Source organism: Plecotus auritus (genome assembly GCF_963455305.1).
Source record: "Plecotus auritus genome assembly, chromosome: 10".
Classification (NCBI taxonomy): Eukaryota; Metazoa; Chordata; class Mammalia; order Chiroptera; family Vespertilionidae; genus Plecotus; species Plecotus auritus.
In genome coordinates this window covers 3600465-3619022 of record NC_137785.1, presented here as the reverse complement: position 1 = coordinate 3619022, position 18558 = coordinate 3600465, and the positions used below count along the sequence as shown (strand labels likewise).

At 56.1% G+C, this 18558-nt stretch overlaps 1 long non-coding RNA gene across 1 annotated transcript; it reads left to right on the top strand.

The window, feature by feature from the left end:
• LOC308236266 lies at positions 1-1380 on the top strand. Its single transcript, XR_013959256.1, has 3 exons — positions 1-106; positions 540-572; positions 899-1380. It is a non-coding gene; the product is annotated as an uncharacterized lncRNA (long non-coding RNA).
• The last annotated feature ends 17178 nt before the right edge of the window (positions 1381-18558 follow it).

Below are 18558 nucleotides of genomic sequence, written 5' to 3'. Positions count from 1 at the left end.
GAGCCGCCTTCTCACAACTTCATCTTCATCATCATGGGCATCGCTGGGAGCCTGGTTCTGCTGGTAGCTGAGGCTGGAGCTGTGCTGTGGGGGTGGAGGCGCTCAGGTGGGCAGGGGTGGGGTCTGAGTGTCTTGTCCCACTGGGGGTTCAAGTCTTGGTAGACGTGTGTCCCCCCTCATTCTTGGGAAGCACCATCCCCACCCGTGTGATGGCCAGTGTGGGGCTCTGTGCTCACACTTACTCCTTAGTGAGGCCCGTGGGAAAATGAGGGACCCACTTATTCACCTGATGATGCTGCTGATGGGGACCGTGTTCCCAGCAGTCCTAGATCAGATGGCAGGTCCCTGCTGAGCACAGACCTCCAGGAGGGCGGTGGGTCCAGTCCCCACACCAGCACTTTCCTCAGGTTTCCTGGTCCTGCCCTGGGTCTATACACTCGGTTCTGGAAACTCCTGTGGGGCCCAGGACTAGGGCTTCCTTTAGGACCTCATGGCCCTGCCTCCTCCCTGGTCTCTTACGGGATGTTTTCTTCCCGCAGGTGGAAAAGGAGGGAGCTACGCTCAGGCTGCCAGTGAGTATGGAGGGGTAACCCCTGAGTTTCTGGGACAGTGCCTATGGGAGGCATGCAGGACCTCACCCCATAGTTCCTCCTTAGTCCCTTAACCTGGGGCTCTGACCCTATCCCGGTGTGCCCACCCCAGGCAATGACGGCACCCAGGGTTCTGATGTGTCTCTCTCGGCTTCTAAAGGGGATACCTGATCTGCGGATGGGGTGGGCAGAGGGGAGGACTGGGTCATGGGGATTCTGTGGGACATTGTGAGCATGAAGTGGTCTTTGAGAACGTCACCAGTTTCAGAAACTCCCCTGAATCTGTTCATGATGATTGTCCTCCACAGCGTGAGGCAGCTGCCTTGTGGGGACTGAGTGATGGAAGATGTGTTCACCCTCCCACATCCTGACTCAAGAACGTCTGATTGGGGCGCTGGCTGTAGGAAGCCCCCGATTGTCTTCACTATCAGAGAAGTGTAAACAAGGAGCTCGGAACGCTGGTGAACCTTGAGCCCTGGCAAGGGCCAGAGCTATGCACCGATTGTTGAGTCCAGACAGTGATGGCTCAAGCAATTTCCTGACCAAATAGTCTCAGAGTGAATCTTTCTAACATTTACTGACCCTTAAGATAGTCTGTCTGTTACCGGAATTGCCAGCCTGTCTAAGAGCTATTTGTATGTCCAAAGTTGAATAAAAGGTTGGCAAGGCCTGGGCACCTGGGGAAGTCCTTCCCATTGTGTTGGGCTTCCCGCCTGGCCCCCAGTATTTCCAAATTATTATTTCTTGTCTCCTCTCTGTCATTTGCGCGCGGCCCTCCTCCAGATTCCGAACCCTGAACCACACAGGACTTGGCTCACACATCTGGTGCCACAACAGGGGACATCTGGAGGAGAAGATTTCATCTAGATCGGAAAAATGAAGCTTTGGCAGCAAGGTAGAGAAGATTGCACCGGATAGGTGGGGAACAATTCACTGGATAGGTGGGGAAATTCACCACGTGCAAAGCCTACAGCCAGCTGCAGAAGATGCGATCTGTAAGTAGGGTGGTAACGTCTTTTTTTAAGCCAGGCTAGTGGGGCAGAATTCAGTTAAAAAGTAAGAAGCCGAAACCGGTTTGGCTCAGTGGATGGAGCGTCAGCCTGCGGACTGAAGGGTCCCGGGTTCGATTCCGGTCAAGGGCATGTACCTTGGTTGGGGGCACATCCCCGGTGGGAGGTGTGCAGGAGGCAGCTGATCAATGCTTCTCTCTCATCAATGTTTCTAGCTCTCTATCCCTCTCCCTTCCTCTCTGTAAAATATCAATAAAAATATATATTTTTTAAAAAAAGTAAGAAACTTTATTGTAGACTTTTGGTTTGCATGCTTAAGAATAAAGAAATTAAAGTGTCAGGAGGTATTCTCCTATAGTTTTTGCATGATGTTATAGAACATAACCCTTGCTTTCCTGAAGAAGGTACATTGGATCTTGAATGTTGGGAAAGATTGGGTCAAAACTTGAAAAAAGCTCAGCAGCAAGAGACATTTTCATTCAGCAATTAGCTTATGAAAATGCCAATGCTGATTGTAAGAAATGCCTGACGCCTCTGAGAAAAAAAAAAGTTCCATTACAGAAATAATTCAGGCTTGTCAGAACGTGGGGTCAGGCACTTTTCAAGCAAACTTACTTGCTGCCGCTGTAACACTGGGGAATATAAGGTGTTATAATTGTGGTAGAACAGGACATTTTAAAAGGGAATGTACGCAGCCAAGAAGGACACAAGGTGGCGCTCCAGGGAAAGGCGTGAGCCTTCTGCCTCCAGATTCAGTCAATGTAGATTCAACCTCTTTTATGTCCTAGATATTAAAGAGGAAATTATTAGATACCTGTGCATTAGTTATTGTTTATGGTTAGTTTATTAAGCACGACTTTAATTTAATTTAATAAGAAAGAAATGATAGATGGCCAGGCGATTGCTGAGTTTCCCCAGAACAAACAGAATGCGGGAATGGGGAGAGAGAATATGAGTGGTGCACGTGGCCAATAATACAGGTTCTAGGAAAATTCTCTGGGCTGAGGGAAGTATTGAAAAAATTACTAGGTCTTTTGGCGATCCTGTAGAATGGACGCCCACTCAAGAATGTTATTAAAAGTCTCATTTTTGCCATGTTTTTATTTCGCAATCCATCATTTAAAATTTAGACAAATGAAACATTTCCCAGAATTTAGGGATCCATCTGGGATTTCTGTACCCGTGAGAAGAAAGGCTAGCTTAAGAGAAAAGCGCGCTCTGCCCGATTTTGGGTGACTTCTTGAGCCCCAATGTCTTCACGGATGCTACAGAAAGAACTAAGACTGCTTTTTCTTTAACAAATGGCAAAAATGACACAAAATATACAGGTTATATTTGGACAATATGATTAATGTTTCCATAATAATGGTAATCTTTGAATAATAACGTAGCGCATTCCAAGGTTGCCTCCCAAATCTTGGGGGGGGGGGGCACTCCTGTTTCTCCACAAAATAAAAATAAAATAATACTTTAGCATTGAAGGCACTAAAAGTTAGCTCTGTTATGAAATTTGCCAAAAGAAAACGGCCTTGTTAATTGGCTTTGAAATCTTAAAGTTGTTAGAACACAAATAATAAAAGTAACTAAAATAAAGAATGTGTGGGCTTCCGGGGTCGGGATCCCCATCGCGGCCGGCTCCGGCTTCCCCTGGGTCAGGTACGCGGGAGGCCATAGCGTCCTCCTCGGCCCCGCCGGCCTCCATACCGGCGAGCACAGCGGCCCCCGGCCATGCCTTACAGCTGCAGACATTCCACTACCCCAGCCGCAGGCAGGCTGCACACGATCCCATTGTATCATTTCTACATTCCAAACGGATTCCCCCATGATTTTAAACACAACCGGCTTTCGATTGGGTTCCTACCAACCTAACCGAGCCTTGGGAATCTCATCACACCTACCACCTGTCTCAGGATCTGGTAAAAATCTTAAAAACACAGAAAGGATTTCTTGGAATGTTAATTGCAGGAACCTTTGCCCTCTTAATGTTAATGTCTGTGGGCATTGCTGCTTTATCTATGGTACAAACTGTTCACACTTCTCAGTTTGTACAACAGGTTAAGGAAAATATAACTAAGACCTTGTCTATACAAAAAGAATTGACAGCCAATTTGAGATTGAATTACCAGCCCTAAAGTCTACAGGACTTTATGGACTAGTGATAAAAACCACAGCCTAGAGCAAAGACTACCCTTGCAGTAATTTTTTCCAGATTTGCGTTGCTCCCGTTTGCTATAATAACACCTTGCACCCTTGGGAATCAATAAAAACTCACCTTCTTGGTGCTTGGGGTAAAGGTATTACAACCCTTGATATTTTAGAATTACAACAGCATATTGTGTAGTTATCCCAGGCAAACTTAAAACTAAATCCTTAGATGCCTGGCAACAATTTAAAAAGGACATGAAAGACTTCAACCCCTTCAACCGGATCTCCTTACATGTGCCTCAGCATAACCACTATTGCTTGTCTCATTTTTGTTCTCATATGTTTATTTCTAGTCTGCAGATACGGAATGAAGAGTCTTCAAGGGACTCGAACCCTTCAGGCGGCATTCCCTTTTCAAGGTTTACTAAGGAAAAGAAACGGGGGGAGATATAGGAAGCCACCCATTCTCTTCACTATCAGAGACGTGTAAACAAGGAGCCCAGAACCCTGGTGAACCTTGAGCCCTGGCAAGGGCCAGAGCTATCCACCAATTGTTTAGTTCAGACAATGATGGCTCAAGCAATTTCCTGACCAAATAGTCTCAAAGCAAATCTTTCTAATATTTACTGACCTTTAAGATAGTCTGTCTGTTACCGGAATTGCCTGCCTGACTAAGGGCTGTATGTGTATCCAAAATTGAATACAAGGTTGGCAAGGCCTGGGCACCAGGGAAAGTCCTTCCCCTTGCATTGGGCTTCCTGCCAGGCCCCCAATATTTCCAAGTTATTTCTTGTCCGGTCTCTGTCATTTGCGCGCGACCCTTCTCCAGATCCCGAACCCTGAACCACTCAGGATGTGGCTCGCACACTGGTCCAGCCCTGCTCCCCACACTTTCCTGTCCAGCAGAAGTGGGCTGGGCCCTCCCCATCCCTCCCTTTACTGCCTAGTGCTCTGAGCTGCAACTTCCTGCTCCCGTATTGAAAGGAGATTCTGGCTGTGACTCTTCATTTCTTGTCATGAAAGATTGATGGATTAAAGGATGGCTGAACATCTGAGAGGAAATTAATGGAAGCACCTTGAACTTTCATGGAGTCCATGTGATTTTGTTGCTGAGCCAGTCACAGGTGGAGACAAGAGAGGCTGTGAGGATGGAGCATGCTCAGTACATCGTGGGCTTTGACGTGGTCACTCCTGGGCCGGGTCACCTCTCTGCTCCTCTGACCTTGCCCCTTCAGTGGAACCCTGTCCCACCAGGACCTGTGGTCACAGGGACTCACATCCCCCAGGCCTTGTCCCCTGTTCTAATGCAGCACATCTCCAGGACCCTGGACAGCGAGGGGCGGGGACAGGGCGGGGGTCTCAAGTCAGCTTGGAATCAGGCTTGAGTCTGGCCCTCAGCCCCCACCTTCAGGTGTTTGTTATTTTTTTGCTTTTGTGGATATTATCCCAGTTATTGTGTGTGTGAATGTTGGTCTCATTCTCTGGGTGTCCCCGTCTGACTCAGGGTACATGTTCCCCGTCCTTGTCCCACAGACCCAGGTCCCTGCACACAGGAGCCCACGGTGGGGAGAGATGGATTTCCGGTTCCTGCTGCTCTTGCCTCCTTCCCCAGCCTCATGTTCTTGCCCTGAACTCTCGGGGGAACCAGGTTGTGGAGTTCGCACAGAGGAGGGTACCCCATTCCTCCTCTGAGATCAGGTCCTGCTGGGATTGTGCTCTGCCCGCTGCCCTCTCTCCAGCCTCCAGTGGGCTCCCAGGATGTGGGGAGGGGAGGCAGCTGCAGGTTTAGGGACACAGCGCTGTGGGAAGGGCAGGTGCAGTGAGCGCCCCAGGGGTACCCTGAGCTGCAGCCCCCCCAGGAGAGCTGAGCTGGGGCCACAGCCATGAGGTCACTGTGTCCAGCACAGGGAGGGGCTCCCCCTGCAGGAGCCGCGGCTGGTTGAGTGACAGGTGTGAGCACTGGGGTTGTCTCTGGGGCCTCACTGAGGGGGAATGGGAGACCTGCTGGCCCTTGGGCAGGTGTGTGGGGCACAGAGTGTGTAAGAGCCAGGGAACAGGGAGGGGTGAGGGTGAGAGAGGGAAGGGTTCTGGGGACACCACGGGAAGGGGACCCAGGTGTGGGCTGTGGGACAGGGCAGGGGCTGTTTGATGGGTGGTCAGTGTGGGCCTTGCTGGGAGGTGACCTTGAGGAGAGATTGGAAGGTCATGGCACAGGAGGCCCTCTGGAGGGAGATCTGCCCAGGCTGGAACCTGCAGTGCGCATGCCCTGAGGCAGGAGGGGTCTGGCCTCTGGGAAGAGCCAGGAGGCGGGTGTGGGTGGAGCAGAGAGAGATGGAGCTGAGACAGAGCCTGGGGGACCACATGGCGGGAGGGGGTTCGAAGGGCGGGGGCTGTGCTGAGGGCGGTGGGGTCCCAGGACAGTTTGGAGCAGGAGAGGGACGTGGGGTGAGGCCCCCTTGAAAGGGTTGCTGTGGCTGTTGTGCTGAGGACAGACCTGGGGGCGAGGGAGGCAGCAGCGGGGGAGCTGGAGGACCTGCGGGGTGCAGGCAGGAGATCCCTCCGTGGGGTGAGCTGTGGGGATAGTGGGCCGGGTGGGATTCTGGAACCTTCTGAGGAGGACTTGACAGCACTCCTCTGGGTCCATCCGGGGTCTGGGAGAGAGCGGGCACCGTCATCAGAAATGTGATTGGATGGAAGGAGGAGGATAGAGTTGCCCTCAGCGGAGATGGGGAGCCCAGGGAGCAGCATATATGTGGGGGGGGGGGGGCATCACAGAGGTTGGTTGTAGGAGATGTTGGGGGAGCTGTCTGCTGGGAACAAGGAGCCGGGGGGCTGGCAGGTGGACAGGAGCTGGAGGACGGAGGGGTGTCGCTGGAGAAACAGCCTTGGGCGGCGATGCACAGAAAGGCCATCTCGGGCCTTAAACAGGGACGCGGCCCCCAGGGAGCGAGGCTGCAGGAGACAAGGGGGAGGGACCGACCAGGACCCCGTGCTGAGCGCCCTGATCCCACCAGCACCCGCGCCCCCTCTGCAGTCCTGTCCCCGAGTCCCGAGGCCCCGGGTTCCCGGGGCGCAGGAGGCGTGGTCACTAGCTGAGACTCCGGGGTCCAGGGTGAGGGGCGCGTCGGGGTCCCCAGCGGGGCTGCTGCGGAGGCCGCGGGTCTCAGGTCACACGTTGAGCAGTAGGAACAGGGGAAGGACGCCCTGGGGTCGCTCGCGCCACCCCTGTGGGGCTGGAGACCCTGGTCTGGCGCCGAGTTCCCTGAGACAGGGCCTGGGAGGGGATGGGGGTGTGAGGAGCCCACCAGGGGTGCTGGGGCTCAGCCAGACTGAAAGCCGCTGAGGTCAGCGACAGAGCTCCCTGGGGGCGGCCTCACACCCACAGTGAAGGGTTTTGTGGGTTTTTCCTCAGAAAGGAAAGGGGGCCACTGTGGTCAATGATGGATGTGAGGCTGGGAGTGGCCTGTCATAGGGGGACTGGGGGAGCGGGTCCGGGTCAGCCCGTCTCTAACCTGTTCCCAGGAAGGCACAGCTGTGCTCCCTGTTGGGGACCGTGGACCCCACTTCTCCTGCCTCACACACAGCCGTGCGCATGCCATGGGCTCTGACAGGATGGGGGAGCCCCAGGTCAGGCTGAGGCCACACAGCCAGGCGTAGCCCAGCCCAGCCCAGGTCGGGCCCACAGGGACCCCTGCCACCTGCGGGCAGGGGAGCCACTGCCCACCCCTGAGTCCCCTGGCCGTGGCCCAGGGGGCGGACTGCCGTGTCTGCTACCCATGGTCCCCAGACACTGTTCCTGCCCCTCCCCCCCTGCCCAGTGCTCTCCACCAGCCCCAGCCCCTCCAGGTCACCTCCTCTGAGTCAGAGCCTGGCATGCGGTTGCCTGAGGGGGGAGCCTCAATTCGGGTGCAGATGCAGGAATGTTGGGGGGACGTGGGGTTCCCTCTTGTATGGAGGGACGTGGTCCCTGCCTCCCACCAGACTCTGCACGCGTGGATTCTCCTCGTGTGGGAAGAGCGAGCAGGGGCTGGGCTGAGGGGTGGGAAGAAGGGCCGTTTCCAGTTCTGGGGGCCAAGAGCTGGGGCTGGACCTTCTGAGTGCGGGGCGGGCGCTCAGGTTGGGCTGGGGAACCAGTGACCGATGAGTGACAGGCGGGAGGGGGCGCCTCTCACTGAGAGTCTGTGCGATGGGAGGGGTGTCCCTCTGCTCACCCAGGTCTCTGCTTCTCCGCCCCCATCTGTGTTCCTCCCATTCACCTCCGTTCCCACGGGACCCCCTGGAGGGAGCATCGCCCCCAGGGCAGTGCTCTGTCCCACAGCACCCCCCTCCGTCCTCACCCAGGGCTCAGGCTCCCATCCCCATGGGACCTGCCCTGCTGACCGGTGCGACCACACAGTGAGGGCTCCCACCAAGGTCATGATCTGCTGCCTGAACGCATGGCCCTCAGGGAAGGGCGGGCTCACTCTCACCGTTTATCACAGGGACCCAGGGAGCAGCCCGGTGAGGGGACGGGGCCAGGTGGGGAAGGTGCCCAGTGCAGGGGCCTCTGTCACGGGGAGTTGGCATGTGTCCCCCGCTCCCCCCCCCCCGTCCCCTCCAGCATGTGGGTGTGGCCACTGCTGCAGCAGCTCTCTGAGCCCCATGGTAAGGGCTTTCTATAAAAGCTTCACTAGGTGGACACCATTGACTGGATCATGGGCCATTGGGGATGGAACTTGAACTCTAGCCCCTGTCCCCCCTGGTTGGGCGCTGAGGCTGAGAGTTCCAGCCTGTGATCAGCTTGGTCTTTCTGGGGACCAGCCCCCACCCTGAAGCCTCCAGATCCTCAGCCAAGAGACACCTCCTCAGCGTCCCACAGGCACCTGTCACTCAGGAGAAGCCCAGGGTTTCAGGAGCTCAGGGGCAGGAGCCAGGGGCAAAGGCCAGACCCAGTCTCTTACCTCAGGGCAGAAATCAGGAGAGGAGGGTGGTCCCAGGAGAGGACATGGAACTGCGGGTGGTCGTCCCATGGGGAGGACAGGCGCTGCCCCACCTGTACCTGAGCTGCTTCTGCTGGCTCTGCTGGGCTGGGGGTGAGGGAGGACTGTGCTGGGGAGGGTCCCAGGGTGGGATTCCCACCAATGCTGGCCTTCCTGCGCCTCTCTGTGATCTAGAGTCTCCGAAAATGAGGGACCCGAGCCTGGGGTTGTCTTTGGGATCTGAGCCAAGCCTGGGGTGACAGGGACAGTGAGCTGCTCAGCCACGTGCATAGGGTCTGCTCCTTCCTCAGCCTGAGGGAGGTGTAGGCTTAGGTGTGGATACAATTGGAGAATAGATGAATTGGATGGGCAGACGTTGGGTTATAACTTCAAAATTCTAGCATAAAATAAGATCCATTCACACACACACACACACACACACACACACACACACACACACAGATACTTACTGAGAATCTCAGTGTGTGGTGTAATGGCATCTACACTAATAAAGGGGTAATATGCTAATTAGACCAGACACCTTCCAGACGTTCTTCCGGACAAAGCCATGGTGGCGGGGGCCAAGGCAGAGGCGGTTAGGGCGATCAGGCCAGCAATGGAGAACAATTAGGCTTGACCAGTCCAGCAGGGGAGGGCAGTTAGGGGCCATCAGACCATCAGGCCATCAGGGGAGGGCAGTTAGGGGCCATCAGGCTATCAGGGGAGGGCAGTTAGGGGCCATCAGGTCATCAGGGGAGGGCAGTTAGGGGCTATCAGACCATCAGGGGAGGGCAGTTATAGGCAATCAGGCCACCAGGGGAGGGCAGTTGGGGCTGACCAGGCCCCATGGGAGAGCAGTTGAGGGCAATCAGGTCGGCAAGCAGAGGTGTTTAAGGGTGATCAGGCCGGCAGGCAGAGGTAGTTTGGGGTGATTAGGCAGGCAGGCAGGTGAACCGTTAGGAGGCAGCAGTCCCGGATTGTGAGAGGGAAGTCTCCTGAGGGGTCCAAGATTGGAGAGGGTGCAGGCCGGGCTGAGGGAAGCCCCTCCCTGTGCACGAATTTCATACACCGGGCGTCGGGTTATGATATGAGGACCATGCGTGTTCCTTCCTGAAATCCTGCAGGGGATGCCCTATTCTCCGTCTCCCTGGGAGGTTGGGGCTCTTCTCTGTGTGTTCCCTGGAGTGTGAGTGTGAGCGTTGCTTTGTGTACATGAGGCAGCAAAGGGAGAGAAATCCCGAGAGGGACTATGTCCCCTGGGCAGGGCTCAGAAGCGGTTTGATGGGCGCAACATGCCGGCTCTGTCCTTCCCATTTGACAGTTTAATGTTTTATCCTCTCATCCCAGGTCGCCACATCAATCCAACAAGGAACCCAGTCCCGTCTCCCATCCCCGTGGCTTCTGCTCCTCCTGTGAACTCTGGGTGAGAGCTCACATGTCCCAGCCGTGTGAGCACAGTGAGCATGGAGAGCACATGGTGTGCACCCCCCCTGACCTCTGTTCTGCATTCACGTCCCCGTTCCTCTCTCCCAGGAGGAGGCAGAGGCGCAGAGTGGGAAGCTACATCCCCAGGCGGCACCAAGCTCACTCCTCAGGGACCCTGACACCAGGTCGGAGCTGTGGGGTCAGAGGCCGGAGCTCCCACCCCCTGCCCTGGGCTCCTCCCCACGGTGCTGTCACCATCCCGTGTGACAGATGAGGGAACGGGGTCCTGAGAACTCAATGCCGGGGTCCGGTGCCCTGAGCCAGCGAGTGGGGAGGGAAGAGGGGAGCAGATCTGGAGGTGCAGGAGCTGAGGGTTATGGGGCTCACTGGCCCCTTCCCGTGCGGCCTGCACAGAGTTTCATCAGCTGCACCCACTGCTCCTGAGGGAAAGGGCGTTTGGTGACTCTGTGATTTTAAAAAACTGAGGTCTCCCTGCTTGCACTCGGTAATGGCGTCAGGGTCTCTAGGGGCAGGAAGACCGTGCCTCTGACTGACGTCACTCACTGAGCAGCCCATGGCCCCTGTGGGCTGTGCCTGAGGGACCCTTGCTGTTCACTCATAGAAGCTTCCAGAGCTGTGAGGGCCGCCTCGCACTTTCTGGGTGAAGTGGAGCTCAGAGCACCAGCCTGAGGCTCCTTTAGGGAGAAGTGGGCAGAGCGCTCCCCCTGCAGGAGGAGGGGCAGGCCCAGTCCCAGGCCCAGGCCTGGCGCTCAGGTCTCAGCCCAGGGAGGAGTCTGGAGCAGGGCTGCTCAGTGTGGGGGCTCCCCTTCTCCCTGGGGTTCCCTTCTCCATCTCACATCCCTGCTGAGTCCTCCTTCCCGGATACGCACGACTCAGCCTCACTGCTCACTCCCATCGTGCCGGGGTTCTGGTCCCGGCATTAAGAAGGGTCCAGCAATCTGGAGAAAGGGCTGTGGGTCACTTAAAGAGCCCAGAGACCAAATATAATTTTGAAAGGCACTTGGGGGTCAGAGGAGCCTCGCTTAAGAAACTGAGATCTCCTGTCTCTGGAGCCCATGCTTTTTATTAACACAGATTGTCCTGCGGCGAGGCAGGGATATACTCTACAAAGGGCCAGGTTTGTATACAGAGTTCACTGTCCGATTTTGGGGAACCGCCTGCGGCTGTCCAGGTGTTTGGCCAGCAGGAGGCAGTAACATGTAGACTGAGATGCCCTGAGCTGTCTGGCAGCAAGCAGTCATCCCATTCAGGTTTGGGGAAATGCCTTTAGCCATTCCCAACAGGCGACAACATATGTGACTCAGCCCTCGTACAGTCCCCAAGTTCCACCCGCCTTTTGATGAGACTCTCGCAGGTATGACATGCTGGAGCTGGCTCCCGGCACCATTCGGTGTCTGGTTTCTAGAGAAGCCAATCTGCCTTCCAGGTTATAACCTCTCTGCGGAAGCGCTGGCACTCAGATGGTCCCCGAGGCCAAGAATGCGGGTCCTGAGGCCCCCCACCCTCCTGCTGCTGCTTTGTCCCCCCAGACCCCCCTCCCCGAGGTATTTCCACACCAGCGTATCCAGGCCCAGCCACCGGGAGCCCTGGTACCTCGCCATTGGCTACGTGTACCACACGCAGTTCGTGAGGTTCGACAGCCACACCGCAAATCACAGGGCGGAGCCGCAGGCACAGTGGGTGCAGCGGCCGTGGGTGGAGCGGGAGGACTCCCAGTATTGGGACTGGAACACGCAGATCTACGAGGACCAGGCACAGCTTTTCCAAGTGAATCTGAAGACCGCCCTCGGCTACTACAACCAGAGCGAGGAAGATGAGCCACGTGCCTGGCCGTCATGACCCCCCTCCTCACAGATGGCCCGGGGTTGCCGGAGGGTCTGGGTCCAAGCTACACACCTAGGCCACCAGACCCGCCCTCCCCCACCTGGGAGGAGCCCGCAGGGACTTTGACCCGATTTCACTTTCAGTTTAGATTCAGTGCCTGCGGGCAGGGGTCTCCTCCATGGATACGATGCTTACGCTTATGAAAGTCGCAGACTATCTCGCCCAGAATAAGGACCTGACCTCCTGGACTGCGACAAATTCGGTGGTCCAGATCACCCGGCACCAGTCAGAGGTACCAGGGGCCCTGGGGCCGCCCCCTCTCCCCAGGGCTGGGGCTCCTACAAGGAGACAGGACAGAGGGTCAGTATCAGAAACGCCTCCTTGGGTCAGGGAGAGGGTCCCCCTGGATGTCCAGGTCAGGTACCAGAGGCACTCCCCCTCCTCTCAGGGACAATTAGGGGTGCAGGCTCTACTGGGGTGCAGGGAGATCCCCTGAAATAACTCATCCCCTGCAGGGGCCCTGGGACCCAAGGGGACCTTCTCTCTCAGGCCTTGTGCGCTGCCCACACCCCTGTGTCTGAGGCCTGACCCCAGCTTTTTTGAGTCACGAGGCCTCCACCCAGGTCAGGACCACAAATCCCTTTTCTCCCCTCAGAGACCTGCTTCCTGCCCTGGGCTGTGTCTTTCTGATTCTAGAACTTTCTAAAGACTAGGAGGTCCTTCCAGGTGCCTCTGTCCAGGCTGGTGTGGGGGCTGTGTGCTCTCTCCCCCACCCAGGTGTATGTCCTCTCTCAGGATGGTCACATGGGCGCTGCTGGAGTGTCCCATGGTGGATGCAAAGTTCCTGCATTTTCTCCCCTCCCCTCAGACCCTCCAAAGGTACACGTGACCCACAACCCCGTGTCTGCCCGTGAGGTCACCCTGAGGTGCTGGGCGCTGGGCTTCTACCCTGCGGACATCAGCCTGAGCTGGCAGCGTGACGGGGAGGACCAGACCCAGGACATGGAGCTGGTGGAGACCAGGCCTGCGGGGGACGGCACCTTCCAGAAGTGGGCGGCCGTGGGGGTGCCCCCCGGAGAGGAGCAGAGATACACGTGCCATGTGCAGCACGAGGGGCTGCCCGAGCCCCTGACCCTGAGATGGGGTGAGGAGGGCCGTGGTCACAGAGCCTCTTCTCAGGGCAGCAGGGGGCCTGGGGGACCTCAGTGGGGTCAATGCAGGGTCACAGCCCTCACCCTCCTTTCCCTTCTCCTCCCAGAGCCGCCTTCTCACACCTTCATCATCATCCTGGGCATGGCTGGGGGCCTGCTTCTGCTGGGAGCTGTGGCTGGAGCTGTGATGTGGGGGAGGAGGCACTCAGGATGAGGAGAGTGGGGTCTGAGTGTGCACTCTAGGTAGTGACAGCGCCCAGGGTTTTGATGTGTCTCTCTCGGCTTCTAAAGGTGAGACCTGCCGTGGGGAGGGGTGGGCAGAGGGAGGCCTGGGTGGTGGGGACTCTGTGAGACATTGTAAAAATGAAGTGAACTTTGAGAATGTCACCAGTTACAGCCAATGACCTGAATCTGCTCATGATGATTGTCCTCCACAGCGGGAGGCGACTGCCCTGTGGGGACTGCGTGATGGAAGATGTGTTCACGCTCCCACTTCCTGACTCAAGAACCTCTGATGGGGGGCTGGCCCCGCCCTGCTCCCCACACTTTCTGGTCCAGCAGAGGCGGCTGGGCTCTCACTATTGCTGTCTTACATTCCTCATGCTCTGAGCTGCAAGCTGTTCCTTCCGCATTGAAATGAGGTTCTGGGGGTGACTTTGTTCATTTCTTGCCATGAAGGGTGGGTGGGTAAATTAAAGGAGAAGATGCTACATTTTGAGGAAATATATATAAACACCAAGAACTTTCCAGAGCTCATGTGTTTGCTGTGCTGAGCTGTCCCAGGTGTGTACAGGGGAGGTGGTGAGGACCGAGTGTGGTCGGGGCCTGTGCCCAGGGCGTGCTCAGTGCATCGTGGGCTTGGACGTGGTCACTCCCTGGCTGGGTCACCTTTCTGCTCCTCTGACCTTTTTTCTCAGGGTACCCTGTCCCACCAGGACCTGTGGTCACTGGAACTCAGACATCACTGAGGCCTTGAAATGTGTCCTAATGCAGCGCATCTTCAGGACCCTGGACAGCGAGGGCTTCCTGGGGCGGGTCTGCCTGGGCTCAGGCCTGGATGGGGCCCCAGCACCCATTTTCTGGGTGTTCGTTGTTTCTTTGATTTTGTAGATATTATGCCTGTTAGTGCTTTCATGTGTGAGTTATGATCTCATTCTCTGGGTGTCCCCGTCTGACAGCAACAGGGTACATGTTCCCCGTCTGTGTCCCGCAGGCCCAGGGTCCCCGCACACAGGACTGTGGTGTGGACAGATGGCTTTTCAGGCTCCTCCTGCTCTGCCTCCTTCTAGAGCCTGAACGTTCCCACCCTCTGATCAGCTTGGTCTTTCTGGGGACCAGCCCCCACCCTGAAGCCTCCAGGCCCCTCAGCCAAAAGCCATCTCATCAGCATCCCAAAGACACTTGTCACTCAGGAGGTGCCCAGGGTGTTAGGAGTTCAGTGCCAGGAGCCAGGGGCAAAGACCAGACATTTCTCTCATCCCACAGGTCTCTGCCCACAGATCCATTAATAGCAAACCTGTCCCAGTAGTTAAGGACGCTGGCACCTTACTAGAGTCCCACTCACTCATGAACAAGAGTCCAGTCCATCCTCCTGTTGAGGATGGTTACATGGTCCACATATTGATGAAAATAACCCAAAAGTTTTAGTCAGAGGGGAAACTCAAGTTCAGCCACCATGTGATATTGGTGCCCACCTCCCAGGAGAGCAAAAATGAAAGAGTCAGACAAAGTCAGTTGTTAGCAGGAATTTGGACTCACTGTTTCTCTCCTATATTCCTGGTGGGGGAGGAAGTGGTTTCAAATACTGTGAAAATGCTCTGGCAACACTTACTACATCCAGCATTTGGCAGGACTCACCACACCCAATGCCCCAGCAATTCCCCTCCTGGTTATATCCCCAAAGACACTCATACATATGTGTGCCAGAACATACGGAGAACTTACTCATAGCAGCACAGTTTGCAAAATCTGCGTATAAGACAAATGCACGTGAGCAGTAGCGGAGGAGTGTGGTGTGTTCATAGGACAGAACCCTGTAGCCCTGAGAGTGGATACACTACAACCAAAAGAGCCAGTGGGACGAGGATGGACATGATGTGGAGAGAGAGCAGGTGCAGGGAGGAGGCCCCTGTGACATTCCTTCCCTCAAAAGCTGACCGGACTCAGCTGTGGGGTAGAAATCTAGGTAGGGGTGAGTCGGGATGGGGCCAGTGTGTGACCAAATAAAACTGAAGAGGGTCCGCTGAGGACTGGAATGTTCTGTGAGTGTTGTTGATCCCACCTTCACCCTGTGAAAATCCACTGTATACATAGGATTTGTCCACGTCTCTCTGGGCATGTGATCCTTCATCTATTATTAGAATTTGTAATTTCACCCAATTTCCTATTTTTTCAGGTTCTTTCTCAATTTTAGGTTCTGAAGGTATCTCTGTCTGTCCTAATACTTTCCCTAGATCCTGTCTGTATATCAAGAATAATTCTTTCCAGGGTAAAACCTCAAAAAAAGAAGCAGAAGCAGAAGTGGAGGAAGAGGAGGAAGAAGAAGAAGAAAGGGGAAGAGAATGCGGGGGAGGAGGAGAGCTAGTGGTTATACAGTGAGTCACCAAAGAGCAGGACTCTGTGTGGCTAAGGAAGCATATCATGGTCTCCTGTGGGGTCGTGTGGACATTAGGGACTCCCAGGACTCAGAGCAGGGTTAGCACAGCTTACAGGGGACAGTCTCCAGGCTTACCATCCCTGGGGCCCCGGAGGAAGAACCGTGGCGTTTCCATCAGGGGAGAGACCAGCTTCCTGACCCAGTGGAGAGGCTCAGCCTGCACCATCCTGGTGTCAGCCTGACGTTGGGAGCAGGGGAGCCCTGAGGACGGTGCCCACGTGGGAATGGGGTGTGATTGTACCATGAATGGAGGGGGAGGGATGTCACGCAGCCGTGGGTTTCAGCTCACCCCAGAGAATAGCTGTGACTCGGAACTCAGACCCGTCCACAGGGAACAGAGACACCTGTTCCTGCCCGTTGTTCAGCTGCTGGTGAGGACCATGAGGACAGCCCTTCAGGAAGGAAGTTCTAGATGTCCACGACGTGGAGATGATGTCACAGGCTTGGGGTGGGCTTCCCACAAACCCGGTGGGGGCGCAGGAGTCCATGGGGTTGGCTTCCCACAAAATGGGATCCGTGTCAGAACGCCCTCTCCCTGTCAGGACAGGGAGGCGTCGCCAGCTTACTCAGTGACTCACCCTCAGGCCCACCTCAGGAGTGTTGAAAACTTCCCTTCTCCCTGGGGTTCCCTTCTCTATTTGTCACATTATTGGCCAAATTACCAATAATCGCTGCAGGGGCGGGTAGAGATTTGAGTGGGATAAAGTCGCTCCTCTTTGGAGACGTCCCAGACTCCACGCAGACAGTGTCACCTGTGCCTCAGGTGACATGATAATGGCATCTCTGTGGGAAGATAAGGTCCAGGAACCCTGTCCCTGTAACTATGAGCTCAGGGACCCCGGCTCGTCCTCAATGACACGTCCCTGCCCACAGCTCGAGAGCAAAGACCAGCCAGGTGAGGGCTCCCTCATGTGCCACCTCAGGGCAGACACCAGGAGAGGAGGGTGGTCCCAGGAGGGGACAGGGAACTGGGGTGGTCGTCCCATGGGGCAGGACAGGCGCTGCCCCACCTGTATCTGAGCTGCTTCTGCTGGCACTGCTGGGCTGGGGAGGAGGGGGGCATGTGCTGGGGAGTGTCCCAGGGTGGGGTTCCCGCCAATGCTGGGCTTCCCGCACCTCTCTGTGTCCTCGAGTCCCCGACAATGAGGGACCCAAGCACGGGGCTGCCTTTGGGATCTGAGCCAGGGCCACTGAGCTGCTCAGCCGTGTGCAAAAGGGTCTGCTTCTCTTTGCAGACCTGACCGAGCTTGAGGCGTGGGTGTGAAAGCCATTGTAAAATGGATGAAGTTGGTGTGTAGAATTTGGGGGATAACTTTAACATTCTGACATAAAATAAGGTCCCTTCACACACACACACACACACACACACACACACACACACACACACAGATGTTCACCCAGAATCCTAGTCTGTGGTGTAACAACATGATATACAGACCACTGAACAATGTATGTCTCAGTGATTTTTAAGGAGAGCGGGAAGGAGAGGGAGAGGGAGAGAGAAACACTGATGAGAAACATCTGCTGCCTCCGTAACGCTCCCCACTGGGGACTGAGCTGCAACCCAGGCAGGAGCCGGACTGGGACCGGAACCGGCCGTCCCTTGGTGCAGGGGGGGGTGCCCAACCGCTGAGCCACGCTGGTCCGGTGACATCAGGACCATGTGTGTTTCATCCTGAAATGCGGCCTTGGGCTGCAATGGTCTCCGGCTCCCTGGGAGGTGGGGCTCGTTTCTCTCTGTGCCTTCTCTGTGGTGTGAGTGAGAGATGCTCTGTGCATGGGAGGCAGCAAAGGGAGAGAGAGAAATTGCTGGAGAGATCATCTCATTTGTCAAATAGTTTGACGGGTGCAACAGGCCGGGTCTGTCCTTCCCATTTGACATTTTAATGTTCTATCCTCTCATCCCAGGTCGCCACATCAACCCAACAAAGAACCCAGTCCCGTCTCCCATTCCCGTGGCTGCTGCTCCTCCTGTGAACTCTGGGTGAGAGCTCACATGTCCCAGCCGTGTGAGCACAGTGAGCATGGAGAGCACATGGTGTGCACCCCCCTGACCTCTGTTCCGCATTAACGTCCCCGTTCCTCTCTCCCAGGAGGAGGCAGAGGCACAGAGTGGGAAGCTACATCCCCAGGCGGCACTAAGCTCACTCCTGAGGGACCCTGACACCAGGTCGGAGCTGTGGGGTCAGAGGCCCGAGCTCCCACCCCCTGCGCTGGGCTCCTCCCCATGGTCCTGTCACCATCCCGTGTGACAGATGAGGGAACGGGGTCCTGAGAACTCAATGCCTGGGTCCAGGTAACCTGAGCCAGCGAGTGGGGAGGGGAGAGGGGAGCAGATCTGGAGGTGCAGGAGCTGAGGGTTATGGGGCTCACTGGCCCCTTCCCCTGCGGCCTGCACAGAGTTTCATCAGCTGCACCCACTGCTCCTGAGGGAAAGGGCGTTTGCTGACTCTGGGATTTTAAAAAACTGAGGTCTCCTTGCTTGCACTCGGTAATGGCGTCAGGGTCTCTAGGGGCAGGAAGACCGTGCCTCTGACTGACGTCACTCACTGAGATGCCCATGGCCCCTGTGGGCTGTGCCTGAGGGACCCTTGCTCTTCACTCATAGAAGCTTCCAGAGCTTTGAGGGCCTCCTCGCACATTCAGAGTGAAGTGGAGCTCAGAGCACCAGCCTGAGGCTCCTTTAGGGAGAAGGGGGCAGAGCGCTCCCCCTGCAGGAGGAGGGGCAGGCCCAGTCCCAGGCCCAGGCCTGGCACTCAGGTCTCAGCCCAGGGAGGA